The sequence below is a fragment of the Salvelinus sp. IW2-2015 genome, unplaced genomic scaffold, assembly GCF_002910315.2.
Source record: "Salvelinus sp. IW2-2015 unplaced genomic scaffold, ASM291031v2 Un_scaffold1701, whole genome shotgun sequence".
NCBI classification, from domain to species: domain Eukaryota; kingdom Metazoa; phylum Chordata; class Actinopteri; order Salmoniformes; family Salmonidae; genus Salvelinus; species Salvelinus sp. IW2-2015.
The window spans coordinates 16,412-25,744 of NW_019943094.1; positions in this window are offsets into that span (position 1 = coordinate 16,412).

Sequence of the window (9,333 nt, forward strand, 5' to 3'; positions counted from 1 at the left end):
GGTTCTGAGTACTCATGATTTTGTTTCCTGACTCACATTGTGTCATACCAGACATGACTCACGATCTCCTACTATTTGTTTGTCTTTAAAGTGGTTCCTACATCAGTGTGATCTGTCATTGTGTTAAGAATACGGACACTGTTGATAAACTATGTGTTCCTGAGGTGGGACAGGGACTGATCCCTGTGGACTATATTGACACTGAACCACAATGCCAAGTGAATGCAATATAAGGAATTTACTTTGAAATTCTATTTTTTCTTTCAAAGGTCGAGGAAACTGACTTTGCAGTTTGCATTTTGCGTGAAGAAGAATACCCCCATTTCAAGTATAGGTGTTGTTAAGTTCATAAATAATTCTATGGCTTCTCAAAATGGCTTTTGATTTACTTTTACCAGGTCTGTACTGGTTTAAAGTTTTGGTTTATTACACACAGGACTATCATCAATCATCACCTTTTCATGGCCAACGATCGCGAAAAGTGACCGGATGAGTTCATATTAAAATTTGATTAAAAATCTTATTTCCAGGTAAGCTCCTCTGATTCCCGTTAGAACAGAAAATCTAGATTTTCAGATTTTAAAAGGCACCATTCACAAGTAGCATTTGACCCCGTCTTAGACATCTATAAGCTCAAGCGCTACTTCTTAAAACGCTTTAGCGTTGTATTTTCCTTAGTTACCCGCTTTCCTCATTGGTTGTGAGTTGGACAGAAAACGGAATATGTCCTCTATAATGACGGTATGAGGTCATAAAAACGGATGACAACTCATTATCACACTGGCTATATACTTGGTAGATATAGTGTTGCCTGGCTGACTCATTATAGATTTAACGGCGAATACTTAGGAACAGACCAATTGGAGGGTTCTCTCTGCCCTACCAGTAACGTGAGAGTGTATATGGAATGGCATAGACACTTCCTGGAAGTTCAGGAGAAACAGGAAATGAGAATGTGGTTGGCATGTTTTGACTTCACTCCCCCTTTTTAACCTGTCTGTCTGGTTTGACTTGGGTTTCACAAACACAAGCAAACTCTGTTACTGTCTTGATAAAGACAGGACTTCTTGATATTCAAAAACACTTTTGTGGTTATTGTCTAATGAGTCAGTTATACATTTTGGAGCATGTTGGTCTCCGCTCACAGTCTTAGCAGGACTGAGGCAGAGGGACTAATTAACCATTCCATTGATTTCAGTTACCCATTAACAAGTCTCTTTACTCGGAATGGTGCTAAGAATTGTCCTCTGAGGAAAAAGACCAATGTATAGCAGTGATCCGTGACGTTGAGCACCATAATGAATTATATTACCGAAATGGCTTGCCATGCCTCAATGCTGGCATATAAAGAATTGAAACACATAGAGCAGAGATCAAGAGATTAGAGTAGAGATTAGATAGAGTATGGGTAAGAGATTGTAGAGATCAGTACAGATATGGATAGAGTATAGTGTACCAGTAGAAAGTACAGATCAGTAGGATTTAGAGTACATTAGAGTAGACATCAGTAGAGTACAGTAGAGATTAGTGAGATGAGTGGTACAGTAAGCAGAGAATAGTGTTAGAGTATAAGTACATTAGTAGACATCAGTAGAGTAGAGATTAGTAGAGTATTATTAGGGAAAGAGAGCTGTACCTTTGTTTCTACCTATAGATACGAAGAAAGGGGGTCCACCCGAGGAAGGAGGGGGAGGTGGCGTTCCGAGTTGAGAGGCGCAGGAGGAGGAGTAGGGTAGGAAAGAGTTGAGAGGCGCAGAGGCATAAAAATAGGAGGAATGGATTGTTGAAGTAGCGTAACATAGAAAGGACGAGTACCCAACTAGAAGTCATGCGCAAGCTTTGAGAAACATGCAAAAGATCTGTCCAGGCTGAAGATGCAGTGCATTCCATGGAACAAACGCACGCCGACACGCACGCACGCACGCACGCACGCACGCACGCACGCACACACACACACACACACACACACACACACACACGTACAGTAATATCAGAGTGGAGCAGCAGCCTGTATATTATAATGTACAGAAAAATCTGACTGGAGCAGCAGCCTGTATATTATAATGTACAGAAATATCAGAGTGGAGCAGGAGCCTGTAAATTTAATTACAGTAGCATCAGAGTTGAGCAGGACCCTGTATATTTAATTACAGTAGCATCAGACTTGAGCAGAACCCTGTATATTTAATTACAGTAATATCATATTGGACCAGGAGCCTGTAAATGTCATGTGCCACTGACTGCAACCCTGCTTATACCAATATGAGTCGTGATGCTGACAAGGATGTGGGGGTTGTGGGATTAATATAGAGCCTGTGTCTGTGTTGGTGCACAGTGGGAAGGGAAGTATTCTGTTACAGGTAGTAGTGTAGAGTCATCTTACAGGAATTACGGAAGAGTCCTGTTACAGGGGGTAGTATAGAGTCATTTTATGGGGGTAGGGAAGAGTCCTGTTATAGTGGTAGGGAAAATATGTTTTACAGGAGGTAGGGGAGAGTCCTGTTACAGGTGGTAGAAAAGAGTCATGTTACAGTAGGTAAGGAAGGGTCCTGATACAGGAGGTAGTGAATAGTCCTCTATGGGTAGGGTGAGTCCTGTTACAGGAGGTAGACTATAATCTTGTTACAGGAGGTAGGAAAGAGTACTGTTACGGGTTGGGAGAAGTTATGGGTAGGTGGGGGTCCTGTTACATTAGGTAGGGAGGAGTCATGTTACAAGAGTTAGGGAGGACTTCTGTTACAGGAGGTAGGGTAGAGTCCTGTTACAGGATGTAGGGAATAGTCCTGTTAAGGGTAGGTAGGAGTCCTGTTTCAGGAGTTATGGAATAGTCTTGTTACATGAGGTAGGATAGAGTCCTGTTACAAGAGGTTTGGAAAATTCCTGTTAAAGGGGGTAGGGAAGAGTCTTCTAGCAGAGTCCTGTTACAAGGGGTAGATGAAAGTCCTGTTACAGGAGGTTGGGATGAGTCATGTTACAGGAGGTAGGGCAGAGTCCTGCTACACGAGATAGGAATACTCCTTTTACAGGAGGCAGTGAATCGTCCTGTTATGGGTAGGGAGGAATGCTGTTACAGGAGGTAGGGGAGAGTCCTGTTATAGAACGTAGAGAAGAGTACTGTTACGGGCTGGGAGGAGTCCTGTTACAGTAGGTAGGGAAGAGTTATGTTACAGGAGGTAGAGAAGAGTTCTGTTACAGGAGGTAGGGAAGAGTCATGTTACGGGGGTAGGGAGGAGTCCTGTTACAGTGGGTAGTGAAAAGTCCTGTTATGGGTAGGAAAGAGTCCTGTTATAGGAGATAGTGAAACGTCCTGTTGTGGGTATGCAAGAGTCCTGTTACAGGAGGTAGAAAAGAGTCCTGTTACAGGAGGTAGGAAAGAATCCTGTTACAGAAGATAGTGTAGAGTCCTGTTACAGGAGGTAGCAAAGAGTCCTGTTACAGGAGGTAGGAAAGAATCCTGTTACAGAAGGTATGGTTGAGTCCTGTTATAGGAGATAGTGTAGAGTCCTGTTACAGGAGGTAGGGTTGAGTCCTGTTACAGGAGGTAGTGTAGAGTCCTGTTACAGGGGGTAGTGTAGAGTCCTGTTACAGGGGGTAGGGTAGAGTCCTGTTACAGAAGGTAGGTTTGAGTCCTGTTACAGGAGGTGTTGTAGAGTCCTGTTACAGGAGGTAGTGTAGAGTCCTGTTACAGGGGGTAGGGTAGAGTCCTGTTACAGGGGGTAGGGTAGAGTCCTGTTAAAGGGGGTAGGGTAGAGTCCTGTTACAGGGGGTAGGGTTGAGTCCTGTTAGCAGGAGATAGTGTAGAGTCCCTGTTACATGGAGGTTGGTGTAAGTTCCTGGTTAAGGAGGTTAGTGTAGAGTCCTGTTACGGGGGTAGTGGTAGAGTCTGTACAGGGGTAGTGGTAAGTCCTGTTATCAGGGGGGTAGGGTAGTAGTCCTGTTAAAGGGTGTAGGGTAAGGTCCTTACAGGGGGTAGGGTTGAGTCCTGTTAAGGGTAGGGGGTGAGTCTCTGTTCATTTGAGGTAGGGTAGAGGTCCGCTGTTACAGGGGTAGGGTAGAGTCCGTTACAGGAGGTATGTAGTGTAGTATGTAGAGTCGTAGGAGTTAGTGTAGAGTCCTTTACAAGGTATTGTGACCTTAAGTATGTAGTCCTGTACAGGGTAGGGTAGAGTCCTGTTACAGGAGGTAGGGAGAGTCCTGTCTAAGGAGGGTAGTTTAGTCCTGTACAGGAGGTAGGGTAAGTCTGTTAGCAGGAGGTAGTGTAGAGTTCCTGTTACAGGGGGTTAGTTGGTAGAGTCCTTTCAGGGGTAGGGTAGAGTCCTGTTACGGGGGTAGTTAGGAAGTCGCTGTTACAGGAGGTGGGGTAGAGTCTGTTGACAGGGGTTAGGTAGAGTCTGTTACAGGAGTAGTGTAGTGTCCTGTTTACAGGAGGTAGTGTACGAGTCCTGTACAGGAGGTAGTGTAGAGTCCTTTACATGTTTGTTGTCGCTCTCTCTGCCATCAACCGCTACCTGTCGCCTCTCTCTCTGCGTCACCTACCTGTCCTCTTCTGCGTGTCACTCCCCTACCTGTTATGCGTCAACCCCATTACCTTTGTCCTCTGCGTCAACTCCTCTACTGTCTCTGCGTCAACGACCCTACCTGTCTCTGCGTCAACGCCACTACCCTGTCTCTGCGTCAACCCCTACCTTGGCTGCTCTGCGTCAACTGCTACTGGTCTTCTTGCGTCAAACCGCTACCTGTCGCTCTCTCTCTGCGTCAACCCCGAACCCTGTCTCTCTGCGTCAACACCCTACCTGTCTCTCTGCGTCAATCCAGCTACCTGTCTCTCTTTCTTCTTGCGTCAACGCTACTGTCGCTCTGTTCGTCAACCCCTAACCTGTTCGCTCTGCGTCAACCGCCTTACCTTGTCTCTCTGCGTCAACCCCGCTATCCTTGTCTCTCTGCGTCAACTGCTACCTGTCACTCTAAACGTGTGACTGACAGTACAGAGGTTTCTCATTTCTTGTAAAGCACCGTGGCTAGACTGCATCACTGTTAGTTTGTTTTTTAATCAACTTAAATTTGCACAGAACATGTTATGCCGTGGTTATTGGAATATTTAATACATTATCAAACACACTAACTCCTCCATCGTGTTCAAATTGCAAACCGGGAGCCTTAAATTTGGAACGGTGATTAAAAGGGAGGATCGATAAGTCTAAGCCCACCTGAAATAGAGTGATTTAGTCCTATTGAGTATAGACAATTAACATGTTCTTTTTTTTATCTCAAGTATATTAATGTATTCTCTATTATATATGTCTATTATTTTTAATATATATTTAAGCTGTGAAACTTGTTTCAGTGATGTTGTCTTATTGTGTGACTGACAAAGTCAGGCACGACCGCTAGCATTAAAAAACAAAACATTTTCAATCGCAAGTAAATGGTAATTACTGCCGATGAGTTCTTATTTATATTCTCTTTTTGTTTTTTACATAAAGTAGATCACTCATCTGAGAAGGTACTTAATCAAGTATGTATCTGAGGGTCGCCTCTTAAACACTGTTTTTTGTCAGCTTTGAAATTTTGGCTCTACTTAGTGGGAACTTATACAGACTTACTGTTCACATCTGATTGCTTAGAATAACAACTGGTTAATGGATAATCATCTGATTGGCTTAGAATAACAACTGTTATGGATACAATAATCATGCTGATTGGCCTTATGAATAACCGCTGTTATGGGATACATCATTGATTGGCTTAGAATAACCAACTGTTATGGATACATTCACTGACATTGGCTTAGAATAACAGATAGCATTTTTTAATAAATATTAAATACGCATAGAAAATGTTTTTATTGTTTATTTTTTTTATCCCAAAGTTATGGAAATAGGCATGTGGGCTTAACACTAGAAAGGCTGAGTTGATAACAGTTTTTTAGGAGGCTATGTCAGTTTTGTTGTTGTAAGTGACAACTAGCTAATGAGATCCAACTGATGCCGCGTTCATGAAGACGAACACCATTCTGTAAGCACGCGTCCAATAACTGACAACGGACTCTTTCTGACGTGCTTGGTGATTATGACACTTGAAATTCATTAAATGCCATTATTGCATCTGTGCTGATGTTTTCACTATTTGTCAAGCCACACTTGGTGCTTATCCACAATGTTGATGGCTACTGATTTAGTTTTCTTCAATTTGACGGGCGTCAATGGCCGGAAGGGGGGGGGGGGGGGGGTCCAACGAGGCCTTTCTATGTTAATAAATCAATCACCTACAGACAGGCGTTGATCTGGCTGGCTGGAGATAAAGGCGTTCCTGTAGGACTACAACGTAGTGCTTGTGTTTTTCCCGTCTTCTATACACATGTCCTCTTCTTCAGGAGTCAAACCCTTCGGAGTGCCTGACGTGCGGCGTAGCCTGGGCCGACGCCGCTCTCTGAAAGAGGAAAAAAAAAACCCCCCCAAACGTTCGTACCACACCGGCGAGGCGACCCTACGTGTGCCCCGAAGTGGCCAGGAGGGCCCACATCGATGCCCGCTCCCTACGGAAGCACTGACCAAGTACACGGCGACCTCCTGCGGGGAAGATCATTGCTGCGAAGAAAGACACGCTACAGTTTCACAACCAGGGTACTAGGTCGAACAGCCGTTCTCCCCATCCTGGGCGTCCGCATCTCCCCCCGAGCTTCCGGCCCGTCCAGCCGCCGCCGCCGAGGAGATCGAGACGGTGCTGATCACGGAGGAGACTGTGGAGGCGGTAGAAGCGGTTCAGGCCGTTCAGGGCGACGGGGTCGGACCTTCGTCGGACCAGAGCATTAAATGCCAGGTGGTGAATCTATTGTGTCTCAGCAGAGTGTCCTGCTGGGGGGTGAAGAATGGAGGACAGGAGGTTATACAGACCATGGAGGGGTAACATGGCAAGAGGCAGACGGTGGAGTGGATGTGGACAGACCAGGTGGAGTGACGTGACAGACCAGGTGGAGTGACGTGACAGACCAGGCGGCAGTGACGTGACCGACCAGGCGGAGTGACGTGACATGACCAGGCGGAGGGAGTGACCACGACCAGGCGGAGGGGACGTGACAGACGCAAGGCGGAGGGACGTGGACCGACCAGGCCGAGGGACGTGACAGACCCAGGGCGGCGCCGTGACAGACCCGGCGGCGACGTGACAGACCAGGCGGAGGGGACGTGACAGAGCCATGGCGGAGGGACGTGACAGACCAGGCGGAGGGACGTGGAGACCAGGCGGAGGGAGTGGCAAGACCAGGCGGCAGGACGGTGGCGACAGGCGGAGGACGTGAACAGACCAGGCGGAGGACGTGAACAGACCAGGCGGCGGGACGTGACAGACGGCAGGCGGAGGACGTGACAGACCAGGCGGAGGGACGTGGACGACCAGGCGGAGGGACGTGACAGACAGGCGGAGGGACCGTGCCAGACGCAGGCGGAGGGACGTGAAACAGACTCCAAGGGGAGGACGTGACAGGACCAGGCGAGGGACGTGACAGACGCAGGCGGAGGGACGTGACAGACACCAGGCGGAGGGGACGTGACAGACGCAGGCGGAGGCGACGTGACAGACCTAGGCGGAGGGAACGTGATCAGACCAGGCGGAGGGACGGTGACAGACAGGCGGAGGGACGTGATCAGATCCAGTGCGGAGGACGTGGACAGACGCAGGCGGAGGGACGTGACAGGACCAAGGCGGAGGACGTGAACAGACGCTAGCCGGTAGGGACGTGACAGACCAGGCGGAGGGACGTTGGACAGACCAGGCGGAGGGACGTGAACAGACAGGCGGAGGGAACGTCGAAGACCAGGCGGAGGGACGTGATCAACGCAGGTCGGAGGGGCGTGAACAGAACAGGCGGGAGGGACGTGACAGACGCAGGCCGGCGGGAAACGTGAACAGACAGGCGGAGTGACGTGACAGACCAGGCGGAGTGACGTGACAGACCAGGGCGGAGTGACGTGACAGACCAGGCGGAGTGAACGTGGACAGACCCAGGCGGAGTGGACGTGACAGACCAGGGCGGAGTGGACGTGACAGACCAGCGGAGTTGACGTGACAGACCAGGCGGCGTGATCGTGACAGACCAGGCGGAGTGACGTGACAGCCGCAGCGCGGAGTGACGTGAACAGACGCAAGGCTGGAGTGAACCGTGAAGACCGAGAGCGAGCTGACGTGACAGACCAGCGGAGTGACGTGAACCAGACCACCTGAGTGGGCAGGAAGAATGACTTCGCATAGTCACTAAGTATCCCTAATCCTGAATCAGGTGGAAGCCGAAGTGACTTCTATATCCCTAACCTATCAGAACCCAGGTGGACGCGGTTGACTGACCGTTAGACTGAACACAGGGCTATTACACTCTGTCCTGAGGTGGATGGGGACCTAGCGATGCTGGTCAGATACCTGGGTGGTGTGTCAGTAGGGACATCACTGAGCAAATGCATTCTGCAATGGGAAAACAATGTGTTCTTATTTAGACAATATTCAGGTACTGCTCCCTTGTTTTTCCCCAATTGAACAGGCCCCTCTGTCTACAGTGGGGACAGAAGGTACAAAGTTGACAATTTTTTTATCTGAATATATATACATTGCACTGAACTGAATTGATTTAAAGCTCATCCAATCTTGTGTGTAAATAGTGGCAATCATTAAAAATATTCTGTATTAATCTGGAATTCAATTTGCTGCATTCATAGAAATTCAGATGTTTTTATTAAATTAATATAAAGAATCCAGACTTTACTTTTCCTTCAGCGACGCATTTTTATTTACCATGTTGGTAACATACTTTGTTCTAGCCTTGTTTTTAAATAAAGCCTGATCTGCAAGCTTCAACGTGTCTGGTTTTCACAAGGTTTCTTTCCCCTCTTTACTAAGTTGAAGCTCGGAATCTAGCCCCTCGCCCTGGCCACTCAGACTAGACTCCCCTGGCCCACTCAACAGCTACCACACCCCTGGCCTACTTCCACTAGCACCACCCCTGGCCACTCAATAGCACCACCCCTGGCCACTCCCAACTAGGCACCACCCCTGGCCACTCGAACTAGCACCGACCCCTGGCACTCAACTATGTCACCTCCACATGGCCACTTCAACTAGCACGTCCCCTGTCACTCAACTAGGCACCCCCCTGGTCACTCAACCTCAGCAACCTCCCTGGCCACTCACCTTAGCGCCTCCCTGGCACTCACTAGCCACCTCCCCTGGCCACTCAACTAGCAACCTCCCCTGGCCACTCACTAACGGAGCACCTCCCCTGGCCACGGGCAGAGTGGGTCCGAGATCGCCACTGGTTACAGGGTCGGGCTACGAGCACGGGTGAGG